The 27579-nt window shown below is 37.8% G+C and overlaps 1 pseudogene across 1 annotated transcript in view; it reads right to left on the bottom strand.

The window, feature by feature from the left end:
* The window catches only part of LOC143628274 (uncharacterized), a 33802-nt pseudogene extending 26644 nt beyond the window's left edge, over nucleotides 1-7158 (bottom strand). Inside the window, exons 1-2 of the transcript XR_013152721.1 lie at nucleotides 7048-7158; nucleotides 6632-6961 (exon numbers count right to left, since the gene is read on the bottom strand). The product of XR_013152721.1 is annotated as an uncharacterized LOC143628274 (transcript). The remainder of the gene's footprint in view (nucleotides 1-6631; nucleotides 6962-7047) is intronic.
* Between the last annotated feature and the right edge of the window lie 20421 nt (nucleotides 7159-27579).

Raw genomic sequence — 27579 nt, 5'->3', positions numbered from 1 at the left:
TAAAGAACGAGATCCCGAACCAGGTGCGTATCGGCTCGATGGCACTCCCATCCCAACATGGAAGGGAGCTCATTTACACAGTCTGCATGTAAATCAATTCCAATTTGTAAAGAAAAGGCCAAGAGCCACTTCTAATGGAAATGATTCTCTTTAAGAACACCGAAGCTGATGATTTTACATTTATACTTTTCTGAACTAATATGCCGGTTTTCACCGCATAATTACGTCGTCATTGCATGGGAAGGCGGTCCTACCCGCACGAACCCAGCAACGTGACAAACCTTCACGCAGGTCAGTTGAAGGGGAAAAAGTTCAGCACCCAAAAATGAAAGTGTCGGTCTATCCGCATGAATCATTAAGAAAACTGAATAATAACCTATCGACAACCGCGCGTCGAACGGTTCAAAACAAAATTCTTAAAAAAGGATAAGAAAAACCTACACGCAGGTCAGATAAGGGTAAAGTTTTGCCATCCTACTAAGTGCAAGTGACGGTTCTACCCGCACAATCACGAAAGAGGAAGCAAAACTTCACACCTATTATCAACCACGTTCAAAGGTTAACTTATCCTCAAAAGGTAAGAAAAATCTACACGCAGGTCAGATAGGGGTAAAGTTTTGCCATCCTACTAAGTGCAAGGAAGCAAGACTTCCTGTTATCAACCACGTTCAAAGGTCAACTTATCTTAATGCCTTAGAAATTTCGAAAAGGAAAACCTACACGCAGGTCAGATATAAGTTAAAGTTTAGCCATCCTACCAAGTGCAAGTGACGGTTCTACCCGCACAATCACGAAGGAGGAAGCGAAACTTTAACCCACTATCAACCACGTTCAAAGGTTCTTATTCTAAACACTTGGAAAATTGCTAATTTAAACTAAGTATGCAAGTCATAAGTTTATAAAGCAAGGAACCCAAAGAAGGAAATAACAATCTTATACGCAAAAAGATTAATATTTCAAGAATATATTACAAGAATGGCCGGGTAACTACCCGCCTAAAAGAAAAAAAAAAACTATACAAGTCTATCTTAGCAATGGGAAGGGATCTTCAGGATCAAGCTTCAGGGCCGCTTCCACTTGGACCCGCTCCGTCAGAAGAACGGGGTGGTTCGAGGAACGCTTTGAGGACAGTTAACCCATCATCAGCAGCAGCCACTTCGTCCACCTTCTCCACCACTGGATGCGGGAAGGCGGCGTATTGGTTCAATGCTTGGTCATAAATGGCTTCGGTATCCACATTGAACAAAGGGAAGTTGGAAGGCGGGACGCCTTTCTCAACAAACCCTAGACCAAGCAAGAAGCCGGCCTTTTCCCCATCCTCATGAGAAGCGTTGAGGGCTGCGGTCATAGCATCATCGTAAGAGGTCTCTGAAAAGACCCGACGCACAACCTACAAAGAAAACACAAGTATTAGAACCTTTTCTTACAAAAGAAAAGCGTGAAGATAAAACTAAACATACCTGAGGCAACGCTTCTCGAAGAAGCCATTGGAGGGCAGCTTGAGCTTCGTTATGGGCGCGTTCGGCTTCGCTCTTGTTAAGGTTGGCAAGTAAAACTTCCTTTGCGGCAGCCTCTTCGACACCCTTAAGCTTCCGCTGGGTCTGGTCAAGCACCCCCCTCTGGTCCAGGATTTCCTGGAGTTTCTTGGCATCTTCCATTGCCAAGGCATCATGAGCGCGTTGGAGAGCCTCTAATTTGCCTTTCAGCTCCTCATTCTCCACACGCAAAGGCTCAGCAACGGCTTCAGCCTTGGCAGCCCTCTCGGTTGCGTTTCGCGCAGTCTCCCTGGCCAGCCGAAGCTGTTCATTCACAGCTTGGGCAGCCTTGGAGCGGGCCTCGAGTCGCGCCTGAACTTCAACCTCGAGGGCCTTGAAGGCCTTCTCCTTGTCGGCGGCAGCTGCCGCCAGCTGTTGGTTCTCCTCCCGAAGAGCACGCGCCTCAGATATGTCCTTGGCGCGAGCTGCTTTCAACTTGTCGTTTTCACGACAAAGCAGCTCGACGCGCGGCTGCATCCGGGCCTGGAGAACCCGAAGCTCATTAGTTAGCCTACCCTCCTGGTAGCTAACCATGGCTTCCCCCAACGCACCCGGAGGAGCAGCGTGGCGAGCCCAGTCCACGCACTCCACAGGTGTGCGAAGGGTTGTTCCTCGGCGTATGTTCCATCGAGGAACATACACTTCATTGGAATCCGACACTGCAAAAGAAACAAAAACAGTAAGGAAAAGATAAAAAAAAAAAAAAAAAAAAAAAAAAAAAGAGGGGAAAAACAAAGGAACCCTACGCACCTGTAGGGTCAATGACAGGCCGATATCCGCCAAACCCATCACCTGAACCTAAAGGAAATCCATCCAACAGGTCAGGCAGATGGGAAGGTGGCAAAGATCGGCGGGAAGCCCTGCGCGTACCTGATGGTCCGGCTGTCGGTGCCGGTGGCGCGGGCATGGTGGCAGCCGCCGTGGTCGCCGTCGTGGTCTCCGCCGCGGTCGCCGCCTCCTTAAAAGCAGCAGTAACCGCCGGTTCCGTGAAGGATGCTGTAAAAATCGCACTCACAGCCGGCAGTGACGTCATCTCTGCCGGAACAGTTGGCTCAAAGGAATGAGCAACTGGACCAGCGGATGCAGGCGCAGGCGCCTGGGTCGACGCCTCAGGAAGGCTGACCGAGCCTACCGTCATTGGCGGGGGGATACTCCCCTGCGCTTCACCCCGGAATGCGTCAACACCCACGCCTGCACAAAGAAGAAAGTGTTAGATAAATTTATAGCGATAAATCTGCAGACATTATGATTGTACTTACGGGTTTTCTTGACCCTGAACGTACGGACGGGCGGGGAGGAACCCGATGGAGCCGGCCTCTTGGTACCGGTCACCGTCGTCTTCGTTGGTTCTCCGGAGGTAACGGTCGTAGCCTCCGGAGTAGTGGTCTCCTCACCACCGGGCTTCCCCGCCACCTCTTCACTATCTGACTCCGAGTCAAAGAGAACCACTGGATCAGCTGTGGAGGCCTTCTCCTTCCCCTTCACGCCGGCAGCAGCCTTCTTCTTCCGCACAAGGGGAGGACCATCTGCGGATTCCTCAGAAGAAGACAGGATGTAAGGATTTCCAGCAATGGGTACAGCATTGAGGGGTTCAGGATAGAATATCTCCTTACCTGGCCGCCGGTGGCTCAGGATCTCTTGGCCCGGCGGATAGACCTCCACAAACCTATCCGCCGTTTGCTCCAGGATGGGCAACTCATTGTCGTCCAGAGCACGAGTGCCCACCCGCACGGGACTGTCAGCTTCCCGCGGGAACAGGAGCGACTCCAAATTATTCCCCTCTGAAAGAAAAAGAAACAGTTAGAAAATTAACTAATATCAGCAAGAAAGACAAGACATACCATAAGGAATAGAGTTCAAACCATATTCAAGAAGGATGGGAAACCGGGACGCATCCTTCCATACCCGGCTCATCCCCAGCAGCACCATCCCGGACTCCGCAAACCGGCAAACCGGAGATTGGACCCGGGATATCTTCGCGAACCATTCCGCCTCCTGGTAGCTGGAAGCGTGAAGGCTCGGAAGCGCTTGACCCTTCTTGAACTTCATAGCAATGGGGATGGCGCGGGCAGAGATGTAGAAGAACTCCCGCTTCCACGATCGGAGACTGCGCTCGGTCACGCAGATCTTCAAACCCTTAATACGGGTTGTCAGGGTGTACCACCCCTGGACGCACCTCCAAGTATAAAAGGTCATCAGGCGGTCCACGTAGGGCTCAATACCCAGAATCCGACACACCCACTCGAAGTGCCGGACCTTGGCAATCGCCATCGGATGCACCTCGGTCAGGTGCACCCCGTGCCTCTCCAGGACACGGTACACAAACTTTGTCAATGGGAACCTAAGGTTCCCATAAACAAAGAATGCAGCATATACCCCGATCTTGCCACTGGGGGCATCGTACACAGTCTGGTGGGATTCAGGAAACTCAGGCTCGAGAGACTCGAGCATGAACTTCCTGACGATGTACTGGTACTGATCGACAGGTAGAGCACACTGGCACTCGCCAGCAGTACTCCTATCGTCGGCTACAGCTTCAGCATCATGAGAAGACATTTTTGCAGAAAGAAGAGTGATTTCGGGAAAATGCTTGCCTAAAAAAGGGGAGTATTTGCCGGAAATCACTAAGAAGAAGAAGAAGAGAGGTGAAAGTGTGGATTACAAAGAGGCCTCTCCCCCTTTATATACTAATCGCAATTAATGCGGTGAATTTAATGCGGAGGAGAGATAAATCGAAGGTGCAATGAAACTATGACACGTGGCAAAAAGCAGGCTGGCAACAGCTGTTGACAGGACGTGTGCCAGTAATTTCGTGGCCACGCGCCCGAAAAATCGTGCCCACGCGCCAGGAAAAGCGTCTGGAATGACCATGTTCTGTCACGTCACCATAACTTCCTGCACGTCCTGACACAGTCAGAAGAAACCGTCGCACGACGTTTCAAAGGTTTGGACTGTTCTTATCTTTTCACCAACTCTTCGAATTTCAAAATTCAAAAAATTTGAAAATATTAAAAGGAAAGCGGGAAAATACCCCTTACCCCTTGGCAAACAAGTAACCGTAAGACGGATGCGGGTACAGTGTAAAGGCAAAACCCTTCACATACCTAGCACCCGCAGGGAATTGAAGCCAAATAAACCTTGGCAAACAAGTAACCGTAAGACGGATGCGGGTACAGTGTAAAGGTAAAACCCTTCACATACCTAGCACCCGCAGGGAATTGAAGCCAAATAAACCTTGGCAAACAAGTAACCGTAAGACGGCCGCGGGTACAGTGTTAAGGCAAAACCCTTCACATACCTAGCACCCGCAGGGAATTGAAGCCAAGTATTCTTCGGCAACCAAGTAACTACAAGACGAGTGCGGGTACAGTGTAAAGGCAAAACCCTCCACATACCTAGCACCCGCAGGGAATTGACGCCAGGAATACCTTGGAAGTAAAGTAACCGTAAGACGAGCGCAGGTACAGTGTTAAGGCAAAACCCTTCACATACCTAGCGCTCCGCTGGGAATTGAAACCAAGAAGGATCTTCTGGGCAATGCTTGCGGAAACGGAAATAACATCCCCGCATAGCGGGAACGTCGAGAACTACGTTGTTTGAAGCTCCAGGATGGAATTGGTAGTCTTAACATAATTGATCACTATGTTCAAAACTACCAAAACCTCATGGAAAATCCATACAACTGGGACTCAATGCTCCTGACTTGCGAGGAGGTTACAGACCTACCCGCATCATACCCAAAGACCAAGCAGGAAACTCGGGCATTTCTGCAAGTGACAAGGACTTCCGCGGAAAGAATCCCCATGGAAAACCTTACAAAACCCTTTTCAAAACCCTTTGTTCAAGTCCAAAAGTTCACCTCACTTTATTAAACACGCATGAGAAGAACATTGGACTGGGGGGACTTGAAGAGGTAGGTCCCAGCAGAGCCCAGTTGGTCCCGCAACTCACCTTAAACAGGGACGTCTGCGCAGAGACCAACTGGAACCGCAGGACCAACCATGCTCAGAGACGTAACGTCCTTACGCGCAGTACGCAAGCTGTTCCCGCAGGAAATGCCCCCCATGGTGAAGGACTCCGCCTGTTCCCGCAGCCTCGGATACAAGCCATGAGGGAAGGCCACCCGCGCAGCATGGCTACACGCACTAGGTACTTAGCTCTCGATCATTCAGTGTCACCTAAAGGAATGAGCAAAGCCGGGAGCAATCCCGCACAGAGGCGGGAGGGGGAATACTCCCGCCCAAATAAGCCAGTCTGTATACTGAAGGACCTTTTACTGTACCTGACGAGGTATGGGCGAAAGATCTGATCAGAGATACGACAGCTCACTGATACAGTATGGCGAGCAGCATGCTCCTGTACTGTATCACTATTAGCCGCTGCCTACTCACCAACTACTGTCATACCACGTGCGTAGCCGGCAGTTGGTGGAAAGGGAATAGTATACAGCAGGCCTGGTCACTATCAGCCGCTGCCTACCCACCAACTACCAGCAGGGCACGTGCGTAGGCTACTGTTGATGAACAGGAACACTGTTGCAGCCGGCCATACCTCCTTGGAAACCTACCTTCGGCTATAAATACCCCAAATGGTATGATCATCTCAACATTACATTATCATATTATCATCATAATATACCTGATATCTGCTCTAGCAATCTCTTAATATACTTTTATATTTAAAGAGCAATCTAGTCTGATTCTCACGCCGGAGGGTGGTCACAAGGAGGAACCCCCCCCTTCTCAGTGACGAGCTCACGGTGTCTGTTTTGCAGGTTATCAGAAGAACCATCTTCCAAGGGTCTAACCCCTCGTGGGAAACAGCTATCCAACCCCCAGGTTACCAGTAATCTGTCCGGGGGCCGGTTAGTGTTTCTTCATTAAAAAAACCCTAACATGCAATGTAGCCATACAACATGCAATGCCTACCAATACCTTAAAAAAACTTTATGTAGCCATACAACATACAATGCCTACCAATACCTTAATAAGATAATAATAATAATTAAGTCCAAATAAACCGTAGGTTGTCCTTATAACTAAATAACACACCCACACACACCGGCTATCACTCACATGATCCGCAGGCCCAATTACCTCATTGCTTGGTTGCTTCCTGCAACTGTTCATTGGGTTAGAAAAAGGTGTGGGTCCCATCATGGGCCTCGAAAGTGGTGGTCTTTGAGGGGTCATTGTCATTGAATTCGGATTCGGATTTTGAGTTGCATTTGGATTTGGAGGTCTTTGTAATGGATGTCCCGCCAATGGGCCTAGAACCAGCAGCACCCGACATCCGAAACAGGTTGCGATTATCTGGGCCCGTTCGTGGTAAAGTCTCTGTTTTGACCTTTCTAATTGTTCTCGGGCCCGTGATACTACACCATCCATCTCGGTAAAAAAAGTCAGCTTTGTCTCCAACTTGTGCAACTGTAGTATAAATTTATTATTACATAATCTATATGATGTGGCAAATTTAGCCAACAGTTTATTGACACCTCCCTTGTTTTTTCTACCAATGATGTTGCCAGCTGACGAATATGGTCTTCTTCCTGATCCGCTAAAAACTTGGCGTTAACTGCAACAGCTGAGATGGCGGTAGCAGCTGCACGTGTCAGTTTAACCATAACCGGATCATCTTCAGTGTCCGAAGTCTTTTTGTCCTCGTTTTAGAGTCTTTCGGTTCTGTGAACACTATATCAATAAACATAAACCAATAAATTAAATTAAATTAAATACAATAAGATTTTATTTGTAAGTTGTAAACGTAACAACTAACCTGAATTGGTGTGTTTTCAGCTAGTGTAGATGAGGGCAATTCCGTCTTTTCTGCCATCTCCTCGTATTTTGGAGCTTCGGTTGACTCAGAGACGTTGCGTCCCCGCCGCAACGCGCGGGCTTCAAATGACTGTATTGACCTAAACTATAGGCATCCATTTGGTCATATTTAAACACCTTAAGTGGATGAAAGTGTTGTTGACTTAATTTTCAACCTGACCCGGTCAATTTGGTTTAAGATTAAAAACATATATATGGGGCATATATTTAACTTAACTAAACATAGTAATCAAAGGGCTTTTGGCCTAACGATATCCATGTGCGCAAAATGGCGCCCCTACCCAAGATCGAGATTCGAGTTCGTAACAGGCAATGGTGAAACTTTAGAAGTAGATTAGACAGTGGTTAAAAAATACTAAAAATAGTAGACATGGTTTAGCTAACACCGTCTCAAAATTCAAAAAAAAATAATAAGAAATAAAAATGGTACCCAACATGTTGGTCACCATTATGGTGTTTCTTTACTTTTTGGAGTCATTTTGTTGGAGTTTCACCCTCTGACAGTCATTTGACATGGGGTTCAGTAATTGATTTTGCTGAGAATAGAGATGCGTATGAGTTAAACATACAGGTATGTTTATACAAATAGCATGACAGGTATGACTGTATGGGGAATGCACTGGAATGACAATCAAAACTTTACAGAAATTTATTATATTACAACATTGCCTCAAGCATTGGGATATCAACAGCATAGCCTCTTGATGCAGATCCTGTTAATGCAGGTTATGCCTTCTCTATCATCAATATTTTTAGCAAATAAAGTGTAACTTAAAGCATATTTGCAACTGCGTATATGTAAGTATCTACATAATAATGAATTCCTTGAAGAACCTAAGACAAACAAAAGAACTTTTATAAGTATGCAAATATTCAACTGTAAAGATAAAAGGTGATACGCTTTCTAATGTTTGTATGCTATTCATGTGATTATACCAAATGGACCCTTGAAACTGAAGACTCTGCTGATGGTGGGCCAGACTATTGTGATAAAGTTACAACTAATTTGAAGCATGCACGTTGCGGCGGGGACGGAACAGGATTTCGGTGGTAGAGTTTCGGTTTGGTATCATAACGTAACTAATTAGTTGTTTTAGTAACATAACCTAAGTGTATTTTCACTTACATAATTGAAACTAATATGAACTCGTGTTGTATTATAAGAATGGCGTTTTAGGTGTCCCATATTCAACATCGTACAATGTTCAGTAAAGAGAAACTAACCATTTACATGAAAAGAAACTAAAATTTTACATGAAACCCGACTTTAAATATGCATAAAAGTGAATACATACATAATACATTCATCAAAATGAACTTAAACATAATGTACGACTGTTTTTGCATGAAATGTCTTTCAAATCCTATCATAAACCGGGCAAACCAAGTCGTAATTCGGTGGGTTTGGGGTTAAGAACATTCTTGTTAACGGGACCAAATACCAAAACCTTACCAAACCAAAACAAATCTAAACAACCGAATAAACCAGAACGAACTGATATTAGTCTTAAAAAATGAAAATTGAACCGAAACCAATGCAAAGCTAGCCCATATAACTGAAAATAAACAACTTATGTTAAAATTATGAAAATGGTATTTTCTATCTATTACATATACAAGTTTGTAAAAGTTTGTAACAATAAATAAACTGTTATACAATACATTGTATATAATAGTAGATTTATTAATTTATAAATAAAGATAAAGAAAATGAATGTGTTGAAGGAGTAAACAGGTGTGCAGTTTCAGTGACCGAAACGAACCAAAAACAAAAAGAAAAAGGAAAAAAAAAACTAAAAAACCAAACCGAAACCAGGCACTGATAAACAAAACCAAACTGATGCAAAATTGAGCCGAAATAAAAACGAAAAAATTATGAACAAATAACCCAAAAAAAGCTTCAAAACAAATCTAAACAACCGAATAAACAGGAACGAACTGAAATGAGACTTTAAAAATGAAAAATGAACCGAAACCAAAAGCTAATAAATTAAAACCAAACTAAAATGAAACTAAGAAAACACAAACCAAAAAAACTGATGCAAAAACCAACAACTAAAAAAATGTTACGGAAACGAACCAATAACAAAAATAAAAAGAAATGTTAAATCGAAACAAAACAAAAACCGGGAAAAATCAAAACCAAAATGATGCTAAACACCAAAATAAAGAAAATAAAAAAAAAGCTAAAACCCAACTGAACCGAAAATTGATAAAAGTATACCAAACTGATACAAAACCGAGCTGAAATTAAAATGGAAAAATTATGAACAAATAACCCAAAAAAAGCTCATAATTCTTTATATGAACAAATAAACAAGCATATTATAATGCAATTCAAAAAACTCAAATTAGTTGTAAATTCTAGGACTTTGATGAAAACTTACTTGGTATTCAAAAACACTCTTTTAGCTCCTACAACGTTGTTCTTTGTAGGACTGTTTTGCATGAAATGTCTTTCAAATCTTGACATAAACCAGACAACCCAAGTCGTAATTCAGTGGGTTTGAAGTTAAGAACATTCTTGTTAACAGAACCAAATACCAAACCCTTACCAAACCAAAACAAATCTAAACAACCGAATAAAACAGAACGAACTGAAATGAGAATTAAAAAATTAAAACTGAACCGAAACCAATGCATAGCATAGCCCATATAACTGAAAATAAACAACTTATGTTAAAATTATGAAAATAGTATTTTCTATCTATTTAATATACAAGTGTGTAAAAATTTATAACAATAAATAAACTGTTATACAATACATTGCATATAAATAGTAGATTTATTCATTTATAAATAAAAATAAAGAATTGCATACAAATAGCAGATTTATTCATTTATAAATAAAAATAAAGAAAATGTATGTGTTGCAAGAACAAACAGGTGTGCGGCTCAGTGACCGAAACGAACCCAAAAACAAAAAGAAAAAGAAATGTTAAATCAAAACAAAAAAAACAGGAAAAATCAATACCAAAATAATGCTAAACACCAAAATTATTATTAAAAAAAAAAAGCTAAAACCATACCGAAACCAAAAACTGATAAAACTAAACCAAACTTGCATGATCAAATAATTCAATTTGTTGCACAACTTCATTAGTAACATGTTAAGTACCTCGTAACCTGTTAAGTACCTCCACTTGTCTTGATTGGTCTTCATCGTAACAAAAACGAACTTTTATTAGAATTCCAAAATAATCATACAATGTTATATATTTATATTCAATATTCAAATGAATAAACAAACACCTTGTTAAGTTCATCTTTTTGGGATAAGGGGCAACCAAGTCAGTTTGAATTACTCAACAAATTCCTGGATAGTAACAAAGATCACATCAAGAAAATATTGTTTATATTGTTTATAACTATATCTATATTTTTAAATTAACCGAAATTAGTGTCTACAGAAAGATAATAAAGGAAACCAAAGTGTATACCTTTGCATCGGACAAGAAAGTTTGGTCGAAAGAGCAAGGGAAGGAATTGATCTGCCACTAGAGCCACTTCTAGATTAATCAGATTCGTTGCGGAGACAATTATTGAACCTATTTCTTCTGATTCCTGTATTAAAAATGCGTAATTTTTAATCAAACAAAACAAACTTGAAAACACAAAAGAACTGGAAATTGTTTAACAGCGGAGATGAAGGCAACCATCTTTAAACAACAACTCGAACACAAATAACAAACAGATTCATAATTATTTTGGTTAATCTAATCCATTAAAAACATAAATTTTAGTTGATTCCGGTCCAAATAACATAGTTAAGACTCAAATTGCCTTGATTCAGTTTATAAAAGTAGGTTGTACAAGTTGCATGTGAAAATTCGATTCAAAACCTTAATGAAAACTTACAGCCACAACAAAAGATGAAAAATCATAGCCTTGCAAAACAGGATTAAATTTGCGCACAACAAAAACGTTATCAAAGAATGAGACTGGTTAGGAGAAAAACAAACCTGGGGATGTAGATGATAATGAATAAGGTATGTCGATTGTCAGAATACGATATCTCAATTGGAGACCTGGGTAGCCGGATGAATGAAGGTTGAGGCTATGGCTGGTAGAAATAAGACTGGAGCTAGGGTTTGTGGCATGTTTAAAGGTGAAACGGATGCCAGAATTAAATGGTGTCTTGAAAGATCGATTAAAGGGATAACGGATTATAACTGAAGGGAGCAATTAAAGAAGTAATGTGGCCGGAGAATTTAATGTAACCGAAGGAGGATCTACTTCAAGGTCGCCGGCGGTGAGTTTCCATTTAATTTTACGGGGTCTTAAAGAGAGAGAGAAAACAAAAGCCTCCTATATGTTTTATAATATAACTAGTAGGGTGCCCGCGCGTTGCGGCGGGAACGCAACGGAAGTTGTTCGGTTCCTTACAGTACCCTTATTTTCTATAGTTACATGTAGATTCGGCGCAGTTTACAATTTGTGACAGAGGTAGTTGACGCGGAAATGCATAGATACACACGATTATATATCATTAGAAATAAATGAATTAAACACAACTATTTATTTAAGCAACTTTTATGAGGTCAAACTACAAAGAGCAATTTAACCAAAACCTTTTAAAATACCGAAAATGCACTTGGTTATCGATGCAGCAGCCATTAATGAGGTCAAACTGCAAAGAGCAATTTAACCAAAACCTTTTATAATACCGAATATGCCCTTGGTTATCGATGCAGCAGCCGGAAACCAAAATGCACAGCCAATTTTCAGTTTTGCACTTTGACCAGATTAGCCTTGGGCTTAATATGTTGTTTATATTCATTTATGCAGTAGGTGCATGATAAAGCATGATACTTTATCATCTTAACAAACGAAATACAATTAAAATTATGTATGTTTCTAGTTCACCAGTTCTTTCATCTTGATTTTTCTTAATTAATTTTGTTATTTTTCTTATATAATTTGCCATGATACATGGCACACAAGCCAAATTATTGACAAATAGCAACTACACATGCATATTGTTTATAAAAAGTTAACAATTTTGGACGACCATTTCCACCCGTACAAGAAAAGTTTCCACTGATCCGTTTACTTAAGAGTGGGTGTGTTTGGCTTATACTTATCACCAATAGGTCAAATAAAAATAAAGCCAAATAAAAAAAGGGGGTTGTGAAACAGAGAAGTCACCCATCAACTTGTTTATTATATGTACATCGTAATCATTATTGGGCACCAAACATCTAAATACCAATTGAAATGCACCCATTATAATGCGCCACCCAACCCGCCCGACCGACCCATTTTGCCAGGCTTATGATAAACTACAGAATAAATTTAGAAATAGCTATTTAACTACCACCTTGATCAACTCCAGGTCAGAGCTTGTTGACAAGATTGATGCTTCAGTCCTTGCAGCATGATTTTCAGTCACTTCAGGTTCAAAATCCTCATAAAAAACAACTAAGTTAAAAAAATATAAGACCATAACCACCATATTTAAGAAAATGACATTTTGATAAATAATACAAAACTATTTTGGGAAACAAATGCACCAGAGCCATAAACGAATGTACCAGCAACCTTGTCGACATCTCCGCCTATGTATTCACCATGTCTACAATAACAATTCAGCACAATCGGAGTCATGTAACCCTATTAATAAACCTAAAGAAATGAGCATAAAAAAGTGGTAGGTTAGGTGTCATAAATATAACTGAGTTTCCCCGCAGTTGTGCAAATTACCATAAAGGACATCCAATATTTATTATAGATATTATATTATTATTATTATTATTATTATAGATATGCATGTATTTAATATATTAAATAAAAATAATAACAGATAGCTGACTCGTTTAGGCTTGTGAGCCAACTCAAGCTCGATAAGTAAAGCTTGAGCACCTACTTATTTATTAAACAATAAGCTTGTGTTCGTTTAAAATCAGTTAAATTCTAGCTTTTATCAAGCCAATCTCGAGCAAAAGCTAAAAGAGAAAAACTAAAAATCAGTTTTCATGAAAAATGGAACACCACTCCTTTCCAAAAGTAATATTATTAGTTACCTCAAAGTGCCCACTCATGGCTGGTGGCATTTGAATGCAAGAACCCGTAGCTGATCCATGTCACCTAAATTACAAAAAAGAATAAATCATATTCTATAAATATTAATGTGGTGAGAAAATTGAGATAAAAAACAATTGATGCCAGATACACAAATTTTCACTGTGTTTCAAATTAGGAACCAAAAATGGAACTTTGAGAGTGCAATAGACTCGATTTAATCACTTCACCCACCATCTTATTTTAAATAATCCAAAAGAGCTTTGTTCTTTAATAAAACACACAGCCCCATTTAATGATCTTAAGCATTCAGTAAGACAATTTTATTAGTTAAATCCATACTGATGAATAATCATATAGAAATTAAGCACTTCACCGCCAACGGTAATGACAAATTTCGTCACTAGTTTTTCATGAAACAACATTATCTCACACAAAAAAACAAATTAACCTAAGATTGTAGACCATATCTTCAGTAACTGTCAATAAAACCACTTAAATAAGTCATTATTCTTCAATTGTCAACCTAATACGATTATTAATCTAAATATCAAACATATATACAAGCCAAGAGATAACAGGTATGATTTGTCATTCACCAAATGAAGCTGTTATCAACACACAAATTCATTTAATGGTAGAAGTTATGATAATCATGTTTTCACATAAAGACTTGATAATGTTACCTTCATAGCTGCAGCAATGGGATGCAAAATCACCGATGAAAAGATTATGACGGATCAGGTGTGTAAATTCGATTAAATTTACTTGGAGAGGTAATATTCGCCTTTCATGCTACCGAATCTCTTTTGGGCATTTTGTGGAGCATCTAACGTGCAAGGTTGAGACTGTTATTCCTAAGCATCCAGATATAATGTGTTACCTCATATACAAAATCAACAACCAAATAAAAAACGTCAACAGGCACTATTGGAATTCAATACTTCACACATATAATCAAGCAAGAGTAAAACATAAAAAACTGAACCTTTTCTCTGCATCTTCAACCCCCTGAACCTTGTGCACCACCTATCCATAAAATTTGACCTGAACTGAATGGAACACGTGAATGCAGGAGAAAACAACATGCTAATCACTAACCTGGTATCGATTGGAGGATAGTAGAACCAATGATATAATTAGGCAAACGGTAGAAAGACAGTTTGCCAAAGAACTTAGATAACTAATTAGCCATTGAAATCACTTCATAAATCGGAACAATAGACAAGGATTCAAAACAAGTACATATTACATGTCGATTTGCTATTATTCAATTTAAAGAGAGGATTGCTCTTCCATTTGTTGTAGCAAGTGAATTTAGAGAGTGAACATCGGAAGATTTTAGGTTTTCATCAAAGGCGATTCTTGGCATCGAGAATTAAAAGGAATCGTCAGTTTCTTGTCTCCAAACAGGAATTCAGATGGACACATTCAATTGAAGGCGTCGGTTCTTAAAGGAGCAATTGAAGGAGTCGCCGGAGAAAATATGTAACGGCATAACTGAAATAGCGGACGGCGAGGAATAATAAATACTACTGGAAGGTGAAAGGGTGTCTTTGTGTATTATAATGTAATATATATAGATATAGATATAGATAATATAAATAAGATAGAATAATCTCTCATTCTCAAGAGAATCACCCTGTAACACAAAAGAAAGTAGAATGCATAACTTCATGTCTACCACGAAATGCTAATTTAATTAAACATGTAGTTTTAGTAAAGTATAAAGATTAAGATTAACTTCGATTTCTCAAACACCAATCCTAACAACGTTTTGGGAATTATAGTTTATTCACACAACCCCCCTTGGTTGATTTAAGTGGATTATAATTACACATTCCTTTAACATATGATTTATTCAACTAGCATGACAACCTAATCAATCATACTTAACAATCTTGTTTTAGAATTACCAAAAAATAGAAAAATTGATCATAGCATGTATCTCATCTTTTCAAAGTCCAATACAAGGAAGCATGTTTTGGATAAAATATCAAGATTTTCTTTTTAAATTCATAGTCTCCAAGAACATGAGTGAATCATGAATGATTATAAAAATTTGTTTTAAAGATATTAATCATCAATCTTAAATTAATTGATTAAGGTGACAAAACATGTTTCATTAAAGTATAATTGCAAACTAATCATTGCTTCAAAAAACTAAATTATCACATATTTAATATAATCATCAAATGGAGTTAAGTTTCATCATTGATTGTGATGGTAAATGGAAGTTTAGCTCATGATGAGGGTGAACATCAAAGAAGATGAAGATGTCAAATACATGATTAAAATAGGACAATCTGACCAAATTATTGATGCATCTTCCTTCAAGGATGATGGTGGATGCTTCCAAGCCTTCAAACTCCTCAATGGATCTTCAACTTGAGTGTAAAGTGAGTGTTTTTAAGTAATCAAATCATCTAAATACTCTTCAAGCACACCATTGCAATGAGACAACCTATTTCTAAGCTGTCTAGGCAGCTGGGCACGGCCTCATGTTAGGTGGGCCATAGCCCCGCGGATCATTTTGCATGTGAAATTAATGCTTGTCAGATCGTACATATGATGACTCAGCACGGTGACGTGGTACATGGGGCATGGCACCGTGTTTTGGCTGCCAGTTTCTTGTATTTTTGTCTTATTTGGGTAAGGTGACCACATGGGTGTGGTAGGTGAGGCACGGCACCGTGATTTGATCTATGATTTTTGTCTTTTCTTGGAAAGGTAACCACAGGGAGCGTGGTCCATAAGGCATAGCCCCATGTCTGATCCATCAGATTTTGTCTTATCTTGAAAAGGTGACCACGGGGGCGTGGTCACTGAAGCATGGGGGCGATTTTGACTGACTGATAGATAATTTCTTTAATTTTCTTTGTTTTTCTTCATGTATCCACTCATTTCTTCGTGTAAATAGCTATTTGGACTAAATAATATAATAAAAGATATAGTTTTTGGAGATTATTTGATGCTTAAAAGATGTATATTTTCATATACACCAAACGTCCCCACACTTGAATCTTGCTTACCCTCAAGCAAGCTAAACATAAAAATTGTCTAAAATAGCAAGGTAAAACCGAAACTAAAACATACCCAAAGAGTTTGGGAGAAACAGGAACAAAAAAACCAACTTGAAATCGTAAGAATTTAGGTAGTGATATATAAAAAGATGATTTGTTTTTATGAGCTTCTTTTTATGCAAACTTCACGTTCTCACAATGTTCACACACACAAACACACGACTTTATATGTGATTATACATGTAATGATGTATGTGTAAGTACACTCTTAGCCAAAATACAACATGTGAGAAATAAGCTTGTCGAAAGATCAATTCTTCACCTTTGTGAAGGGTTGCATAAATTAGAAGGTAACATAAATTGGTGTTTGGTTTGTTAAGGTGAGGAGATAGCAAATTGGTCTTTTTGTGATGGTTCAAAGTTTATGGTTTAAAAGGTTTGAAAGAGTTATTTACAAACTTCTAACAAATTTAGGAGCTTCAAAGTGTCTTCAACGATTTTGCTCCTTCTTTATCACCCAATTTGTGTGGTGATTTCTTCTAACTAGTTGTTTTTTTTTCTAATTTACGTTTTTTATATTTTTTTATAGAAACTATATACAAAATAGGTGACCCTCTTCAAAATGTACTCTTGGCTTAATAATGGTCATCTTTGAAAACTTTAAAATGTAAGGATGGGCTGATAAATGGTAAATGGTGGGGTGTTAGTGTGGGTATTTGGTAATGATTGTGATGATATGTTTCTTTGAAGTGAGGTTGGTGTGGTATGGTTAGGAAATACATTACCTTCTTTTTTATGCAACGCTTCGTGTGGTCACAAAAAGATTACTCCAGACAAGTTTTAAATCACATGAGGCATATGACTCAATCGATGCTCCGAAGAAACATGAGTATTTGTATATGGCATGAGGCTTGACTCACAGTAAAGGAAGGATTGGTATAAACACCATATTTTTGCCTAAGGTTTTTCTCAATATTACAAAACTTATTTTCATCTTTTCACATTTAAGTTATGGTTGATTTTTAGTTGATTACTTTGCACGAGCTTGTCCTGGAATTGGCCTTTGGTTTTACCAAAAATTGTAGGTAGCTAACAGTTTTGCTTGCTACAAAAAATTTTAAAATTTTGAGATTTTTCACAAATTGGTTGGACAAGACAATGGACAAGCAATTCCCCTTCCCACACTTGAATCTCACATTGCTCTATTAGTAAACTTTTGGTGTGACAATTGTTGAGAAAATGAAAGATGCAAATGTAGATAATTAAGGGCAAATCTATAGAATGAAGGGTACATATGGAGAATGAGGGGTGAAGTTAGAGAATGAAGGGTGAGAGTATGGGCTGCTGGAGTATAAATGCATGTACATTTGTTAGTTAGTTAAGAGTTCCAGACCTGATTTGTATCCAATTTGTAACAAAACTCTGCCGAAATTTTTAAGGAGCTTCAACGAGACATTATTAACATCTTATGTTATGTGTTCATACTATAAATCAATCCCGCAATAAATTATTGTTCAATTTCTGGCTTGAACTGTTTTTGTGTGTTATAACAACTTTTTCCGGTCAAGCTTAACTACTTTCTCCAGCGACAATAACAAACTTTTCCGGTGGATTAGAAACATTCATTGTTGCTGTTGAAATCTTTGATTGTTTACATATTGTAATTCATTTTAGATTCAATTCAATTAGGTTATTGATTTGTTTGGTCGTATTCGATTTCCGTTTTGATTTCGCTGAATTCTGATTCATGTTCCGTTTTGATTTTCGTGTTTGTTTGAACTCCGTATTTCAGTTTATACACTTGATTGATTTGTTGCTCATACGCTTTGTTGTTCGTTGATTTGTTGGTCCATTCGTTTGATACATCACCTTCAAAAGGCGTACTCATGAATTAGTAGCATATGCCTACATGTTTTCTCTTATATATTTTGTATGGGTGTTTTTAAATTATGGGACCCATCATTTATTGATTTAGATTTTGCAATCAACTTTTAGATTGAGTATGTGAGTTTACAATAGTAAAATTGCACACATCTGGTTTCGTATTCATAAGTGGTATTATTGGTAATTTGGTAATTTTCAGAAATTACATTTTAAACGAATGAAGATCAAGAGCAGGTAATCTTTGTTGATTGAACGTGTGTGGCAAATTATATAATTCGGTTAAAAGTTTGCTCGTTGACTTTATTTGTCAAACCAGCCAAAACGAGAGAAAAAGAGCATATTTGAATGTTTTGTCTCAAGGGCGTTTTGGGCATTTAAAGAAAGCAAAAGTTTAAACAAGTATTTTGGTATTTTTAGCATGGGATAAAATCTTGGGTCAGATCTTTGGATTGAACATGAGGGACGAATTTGGACGTTTGTTTGGAAATTGGTTATTTGACTTTTATTAGTCAAATGGGCCAAAGCGAAAGAAATCTTTCTCAAGTTTTTCCTGTGAAATATTTGATCAAGTTTTGGCCAACACAAGTGTGTCTCCTTCAAAGGATTATCTGAAGAATTTTTTTCTGGGTCAACTCGTAAACTCGATTGTTATAGTTTTGGCTGCTGGTGTCATTTTTTAAATAACTGCTCATTGCAATTTGATAGTATTGCAGAAGTGGCAGTTTGGTAAATAGCTGTAGTGGAGTTTAGTAAATATCATCCAGTGGCAGTTTGGTAAATACTAAGAAAACTCAGGCCGAAAGTTATAACGAGCTTCACGAGCATCGTTTGTTCAAACTTTTCAACGGCACAAAGTTTGATTCTGTCAAAGATGTCATTTCAAGTTTTGATCAAGAAACTTTTTCGAATCTCGTTTTGGTGATCAATTTACTTATTCGGTTATTTTCAAGATGACATCTTATTATTCAACATTTGCCACAAATCTGATAAGGTAAAACTAGTTTATCTTTAGACAAAGATATCAAGTTTCCAAAGTTAAACAGAGTTGGAATATTTTCTGATATGGAGTAATCGGTTTGAATCTCACTTGAATGCTATTAATCGGATTGCCGTCTATGTTTGAAAGAGCGACAACGTTATGTTCTCCCTGTTTTAATATTTCGGGTGTGGTCTTTGTTCGAAAACCGTTGATTAAATGACTGTAGATGAAAATTTGATATATGATTTGGAGATTAAGACGCATTCTATTCTCACCAAGGCATTGTACGAGAATTTCTTATGTCAGTTTGACTTTATTCAAACTTCATATGGTCTACATACAACATTACGCTACAAAAGTTCAAGTAATATGGAAATCATGTCTTCAGATACTTCGTCAACCTGTGATATTTAATTTTTTTAATTTTGAAGTGGATGAAGGATGAGTAATGAATTTGAAGAAAGCTCATCTTGAGGATGATTGGTCTATGCTTGTTCATGATATATACAAGACCACATCATCAAAGAATGATAATGAAGATCCAAATGCAATAAAGATTATCATATCTACTCAGGTGATTCTTCCTAATAATCTTTATTAATCTTATGATTCCATGCAAACGTCATGTAAGGTATCTTCTAAACCATCTGATTCATTTGTTTGTGAAACTTATGTTGAGAATCTCTCAAAAGTGGAAGGATTACGTAACAATAACAATACTTTGGTTATTGATCTTGCTGCTTTAAGAGATAACTATAGAATCTTGCTTGAAAATGAGAAACGGTATAAACTGAAAAATGAAACTTTAACTACTGATAATCATGATCTAAAAGCTAATGCTTCATTTAAATAAGAATCTATAAAATTTCAATTTAATGAAATCATCAAGAATAGGACTAAGATTACCGAAACCGAGAATGAAGTTTTGGAATTGAAAGGAAACTTGGCAATTTCAGAAATCCTTTACACATTCTTGATCATGTCTTTGATGTTCAAAAATCTCATTCAAATGGAACTAAGAGCATTCTCAGCCCACTCCCTATAAATATATGAGGAGGATTTGTAAATTATATGGTATGGTTATGAGTAGTTGTGAGTAGAGGAGAGATAAAATGTTATATGAAAAAGTTAAATTTGGTGTTTCACTATTCATACCGTATAATTTTTTAATATTTTCTAAAAGTGGCTGTGAGTTGAGGAAAGAGAAAAGATAATATAGGTACAAAGAGTATTATTAATTAAACATGAGAGAGAGAAAATAGTGTTTTTAGTGTAATTATATGATATATATGAATATATGATAAGGAATAGGTTGGGAATGCTCTAATCATGGGATTGGTTGTCATGAAGTTCCTCCACCTTTTAGGTAGAATTATACAACAGTGCCTGATCGAAAGGGTATTAAGGAAGTGGATATTGATTATCCACTAACTGTAGATCCTCTTGTTCAAAGTATTTCTACAAAAGGTGAAGGAAGTGATTCCAAGGCTAAGAATGCAGCCACGAACATTGAAAAGAACGATGAGGTGTCCAAAGCTGGGCTTGGTTTTATTGAGAATCTTTCTCCACCTTGTGCTACATAAGTGAAAGATTTGGGTGGGAAGGATAAAGTTTTTAAAACTAAAAGAGTGTTACATCTGAAAAGCACGTTGTCTTTGAAGTCTTTGAAGAGAGTGCAAAAGTTGAAGAGTTATTTGAAAATCATGAAATTAAAAAGAACAACTATATACCAGCAGAGAATCACATTTTTTTAAACCTGCTGATATAAAAAGTCAATTTGATAATTGTCTCAGGTACAAATTAAAAGGGTCTGATGTGTGGTATTCTGACAAAGAATATCCCATTGCACCTATCATACCATATTCGATTATCACAACTTGTTATGTGGTTGATTCATTGAAAAATGACAGAAGTGTTAAACCTGTGCAAAGTTTTAAAACTAAGAAATAGAAGAAACGTGTTAAACATAGACAACAATTTCAACATTCTAGAATTCAAAATTTACAACCATTAGAAAACATTTTGTGAAATCATTTGGGAGTGATGAAATTAAAAGGTTTAAGAACTAGTTAAATATTGACTTTGTTCGTCAAAAACGTTTTGAATCTTCTGTTCATGGACATGGTTCATCATTTCAAACCTCCGTATCTAAGCCTGTAATAGAATCATATCGACACGATTTGAAATGAGAAAGTGTTTCTATTGTAATGTCAAAGGACATTTGATTGTTGATCGTCCTTACAGGAGACAACACAAATTGCCAGATGAGTTTAACAAGGTTTCATTAACTTTCGGGTAATTTGAGACATTTAAACAAAAGGCTAAACAACAAAGAGCTTATGCCAATTCTTTGTTAAAATCTCCTAAACAGTCTCATAATTCTTACGATGTTAAATTTTTGAGACAACAAGCTAATAAGTCGTTACCATCTTATAAACCGTAGATCCCATCGGCTGTTACTGATCATGTCGAGGGCACTGGTCGACCTAAGACTATGGTCTGGGTTTCAGTTCTTATAAATTATCTAGTTTTTTGTGCAGGAATATCCAAGAAGATCTATCAACGACATATGAAGTGTTGTTATCAAAATATTGATAGTGGATTATCACGGCACGTAAAGGGTGGTTTGATGTTTGATTTGATTTGAAATGATATTAATTATAAAGATTAAAATTAATATAAAAATTTTAACCGGCAAATTTGTTCACCATACACACTTTTTAAATGAAAAAAATTCTTTTTGGTGAATAAGATCATCAAAAGATTTATCAATGTTGGAAGATCGCTTTTCGCTTTTTTGTTATTTTCCTACAAAATTTTGTTTTGTTTATATTCTTTTGGGGGGGGGGGGGGGTTGGAAAAATCCAAAAGTATTTAGTGTTTTGTATGAAAAATATAAAAATACAAAAATATGTCTTTTAATATGAAAAATCTAAAATTTGAGAAATTTGATCCGGCATATTATGGAAAATTATGGTACATTGACTTAATGTACCTAGCACATGGTTAAATTAGACTAAAATTGCCTTAAGCTCAATTATATGATATGTAAGATATGTTTAATAAATCATATAAGTGATGATAAAATATAAACCTAAAAATTTGTCTAATCCAGTGGTACGACATCTTGATGCATAGTTAACATCTCCTTTTAAAGTTCCAAAAAAATTTAAAGATTGTTGTGTCTACATGCGTTCGTTTTGCAAAGAAATTCAACTTAATTTTTGTATTAATTTTGCAAAGAAATTCAACTTTATGTTTTTTTTATTTTTGCTTTAATTCTTGGATCTTCTCTGCGTGTAGTAATACCGATATGAGGGTAAAGGCCTAAGTATTCTGCTTTATGTTCTTGGTGTTTCGTATAAAGACTTGGACTTTCTCCGCGTGATAATACGGTATTATTTGAAACTTGTTGTGGCCTTATATATTTCAACTTATTTTGTCTTTTTATTTTGTTAAAATGGAACCTTATCTGCATGTAGAAATACCGATCTTAAGAGAAAATTTTAACCTTCTGCTTTATTTTAACTTTATTATTTTTGCATGGGTCATAGCTAATCATGATTAAATTTGAGAGATATACAATACATGTGAAATACATTGTATCAGATAAAGATTATGTTTGATAGGTGGGGTTCACATGATATTTGTGCCTAATTGAATCTTAAACTATCGTAAAGCTGCTGAAAGATTTGTGTAAAGTTTAAAGTGCACAATTATATCTGCAGTCATCGATTATGTGCATAATAATGTTAAAATGAACGTGTAGCTAAGGAGATTACTAGTAATATGATCTCATGTAGCGATCTTTCCACAAAAATATAAATTATTTTTAATACTTATGTTTACTTCTTTAATTTCCTTTTCGTTATTTTGAGAAAAATTTAAAAAGATTTTTGCTGTGTTTCGATATAAGTTTTGAAAAATCAAAAATATTTTGGATGGGTTTTTATCATAAAATTTGTAAAAACCAAAAATATTTTCTTTCCAATTTATTTTTGATCTTCCGACGGTAATATACATTTTCAAACTGTTTTGCCGAGTCACAAAAGTGTTTTCACCATTGCACATTCCTTTTCATACAATTTTCTACTCAAATGCTAAATCAAGATGATAAACTTTTCGGTTTATTGATGGAATGTGTTGATTGACTGCAGTTTTGACTGAATGATAATTTATTTAATTATTGTATCTTCTCAAGATGGTGAATTGAAGTTTTGGTAGAGTGTTCGAATTAAGGGGGAGTGAAAATGTTGATCATGTGTACAAGCTTGGTGCTAATAAAGATTGAAGACATAAAGCTATATATGTGTTTTGGTCAAAAATTGACAACAGTGATTTCGTAACTAAATTAGTAAATCGGGAATAGGTGCTTGTAAAGATGGCTTGAACACAGAGATTTGTTGCAAGGAAAAAACCTGTTATCCTGAGGATAACAATAAAAAAACCCTGAGTGGTGAAAGCTATCACCACTGGTTTATTAATAATAAATGTGATTACAAGTGTGGAGCTTAAACTTTGATCGAGATTACAGAGAATGCGAGTACTAGTAAGTTATCGAGTGCTCGAGTGTGTAACAATATGGCCTATAATTTAGGAAACTTTGGAATGAGTCCAATTAGCCGTTAATTCTTTTAATTAGCACGTTTCCTTATTGGCCACACTCTAATAACAGCAAGTGCGAGTCTTCGGGAGATCATGGCAACGGTCTTCGACCTGGTAAACAAGGAAAGTAGCAAACAATGTGTTAGTTTATAACATAATTAGGATACATATTACCTTGGAGGATACCGCATCCTAGATTTGTTCTGAATATAATGTTTGCTGAGGATACTGAAAATCCGAACCCTAACAATTGTCCCCAAATTTAATAGCTGTAGATATGGGTTTACAGCTGTAATTTTCAAATTTTGAATTCCTATATGTGCGGTGGATCTTTGATACACATGTCAATCATCTTGATGATTCGCCAAACCCTAGGTCGTCCATATAACTACCCGGATAAATAACATTATCCGTCTTCTCCTCTATCTAGGTAACTTCTTTCTTCTTTCTTTCCTTTATCTTCGCGAAATCATGAGTCCAAAACTTTTATCTTCCGGTATTGAGGATTTTGTTTCTCAGAATCTCCTCGCAAGTCCTGTGAACGAGATATGCATTTTTGGTAACACTGATATCGCGAACCTTCGATCTCGGAGTTGTTTTCCTGCTGGAACTGTTTTCAGACCATTTGATTCTGCTCTTTCTTCTGATCTTGCTTCTAAAACCTGGATATGCTTCCCGTTTTTTCCGTTTAAAATCGGTTTTTCTTAACCATTTCCTGCCTTTACCACTGAGTTCTTTTCCAGAACTGGTCTTAGTTTTGCCCAAACCATGCCCATGGTTTGGAGGACCTTGTTCATTTTGGAGAGATTAATTGCCGACCACGCCCTTGATTTCACCCTTTCTAAGCTTGCGTCCGTGTATGATCTTCGCAGCCATGGATCTTCAAGATACCTCCTTAAAACTAAATCGGCCGAACCCCGCTCATTCTGAGAAACATCCAGAACAATAACCAGTGGAAGAGACAATTCTTCATTGTAAGGAGAGATTCTCTCCCACAGTCTGATAATCTTCCTTATCTCTGGGTTTCCAAAAGTAGGATACTTTATCCTGAAGATATACATTGACATCTTTGTAATTGAGATTTTGTTTTTTGCAGCTTTGAAGTTCTTCTAGATTGCCCCTCCCACCAGAGAAACCGAGGATAAGCCTGCCTCTTTCTTTCTCATTAACGAGGAAGAGAGAACATTTTAGTTCCAGTCAAGCCTTCAAGAACCATCTCCGTCCGCGAGCTCCGTTATGTCTGGTAAGAAATATTGAGATATTAGTTGGAAACATAAGGATCAGAGATACTAACCTGTCAATTTGTAGGCAAGTCTGCTCCTACTTTTGCTCTTGACGACATTGACAGCATGGTATCCACCCGAAGCACCATCAAGAAGGAGCCCGTCCCTAGCTCTATCCCTCGTCCAGAAGGCAGCCGAGCGAAAGGTTCTAAGAAGCGGAAGAGTCAAGAGACCAGCGACTCCATTCCTGTGCATGACATTGACTTTCATGATGCTATGAGTAAGACTCAACAGGTATCTTTCCCTTTCCTCACGATTTCCCATATCCTGAAGATAATATATATTGAAGATCCCTTATTCTTGTAGGGCCTTGAGTTCTTTCCTCTCGGTTCACTGCCATGAGCCTTGAACTTCATGAAACCCAGACCCGCATTTCTGAATTGGTGAAGATAGGGACCACAAAGACTAGTCTTCTTGACAAGAAGATCAAATAGTTGGATGATGTGAAACAAGAGCTATCAGCAGCCAAGAAGGAGCTGATTCACCAGGAAGCGGAATGCTTGGTAAAGGTTCAAGAGGCCATGGAGGGGGCGAAGAAGTCGGCTGCTGTCTCTGTATTTTAGTCTCGGCTCAGGATGGCTAAGGAAGCAAAGGATGCTGGTCTGGATACTCCCTTTTGGGATGTAGTTGGTTGGGAGAGGGTCTTGGCTGAGCTTAATGGGGAAAGTGTGGTGGATGCTGGTCCGAGTGGAACGGAGAAGGCTGCGGAGGAGCTGTGGAGGTGGCCATCAAGGACTCAGCGAAGGCGGTCGGTGGTGAGGTGCAATTGGGCAGTGATGGCGGTAAAGAAAAAGCTTGAGCCCAATTTTTATGTGTTTGTGTTTGTTGGTTTGATGTTGGGTTGTAATGGTTGTTTGAACAATTTACTTTTCTGTCTTAAAACATTATTATGCTTAGGATATTAGGATACATGGGTGGAGGGATCTTGACTTTCCAAGACGAAGCCCATGTTATCTTGACTTTTGAACATCTGGCAATACTTGGGTGGAGGGATCTTGGCTTTTCAAGACGAAACCCGGTGTTGTCTTTTTATTTTCCTGCACTTATGATTAGTAATAACATAATCTTTTGGCTTTAAGCATTGTGTTCAGAAACTTGTAAGTTTTAGTTTGAATATTACACGTCTTTAATTTTCTGAAATAAGTTACTTCGAGGACAATGTATCCCGAAAACATGCTTCTTGAATATTTATAGTTTCAGAAAATATATCTTTAAGACTTTTCATTAAAATATCCTATATATCTTGAACATAAAATATTTTAAAGATTATATATTCTTAGAATACATAATCAAAAAACTTATTAGGAATTGAAATAAAATATTTTAAGGATAATATATCCTTATGCCTTGTGTGAGTTATCACAATCCAACTAAAAGAGCATACCTCAAAATATAAATTGAGTGATAGAACTAATTGTAAAGAGTACCTTCATGGAGATCATTTATAAATCTAGTTAGCTTACATATGATGTCCCCAATTGTTGAGCTTTTTGAAGCATCATGTTTCTGGAATTTTGTCAAAAACAACTTTGTAACATCCCTCCATCTAGTGATTGTCCGATCTTTGATCTGTCAAAACAAAGTTAGATAATCCTGGCAATAAAGCCCATTTACTGGCGATAAAGCCTTTGTATTGGCGATAAAGCCTTTTCACTGGCGACTAGGCCTTTACTTGAGAGACATGAAAATGTCTAAGCTTGAGATAATACTGGGGAAAGTCCCAAACGTACGGGCAAGTCAATGCCAAAACTTGAGATAACACGAAAATGTTATAAACCTTAGATAACATGAAAATGTTATAAACCGTACGTGTGACACGTGTGACACGTCTGCCACTTATCTTAAGGATTTGGTATATAGCCAACAACAAACAAATTATTAGCTGGTCTGGTCCGCCTACCCCGAACTATATCCGAATCATCGTGCGCTCCAGGCGTTCGTTGGAAAGGTGAAGACCTTTAAACCTTAGAAGATATCCAAGATATCTTATTCGTGCGCTCCAGGCATTCGATGGAAAGGTGAAAACATTTAAACCTTAGGAGATATCAGGGATATCTAATTCGTGTGTGAGGTAATCAGCCTCTGACTGTTGTGAAGATAACATATCCTTGGGATAACTGCAAAACACTGAACTCTTGATGAGGGGTGGGTGTTGGCCTAGCTAACACCCCTCCGATTCTTAAGTCAGTAAACTTGATTTAGAGATAATTAAGTTTAAAAGTATAAAAGTAGATAAGGGAACATACCTTTATCCTAACGATACGAATATACCATTCAAAGATACTAACAAAAATATGCTTTAAGGTGGATAGCGTTCCAGGCTCTTGGTATAGGAACACCTTCCATAGTGATTAACATGTAGGCCCCTTTTCCTTTTTCTGAATCGATCAAGTAAGGACCTTCCCATTTTGGAGC

This window comes from Bidens hawaiensis, unplaced genomic scaffold, assembly GCF_021521415.1.
Source record: "Bidens hawaiensis isolate Kalapana, Puna unplaced genomic scaffold, B.hawaiensis_p1.1 tig00004864_1, whole genome shotgun sequence".
Classification (NCBI taxonomy): Eukaryota; Viridiplantae; Streptophyta; class Magnoliopsida; order Asterales; family Asteraceae; genus Bidens; species Bidens hawaiensis.
The sequence above is the reverse complement of the archived record's forward strand: the minus strand, read 5'-3'. Positions and strand labels throughout refer to the sequence as shown.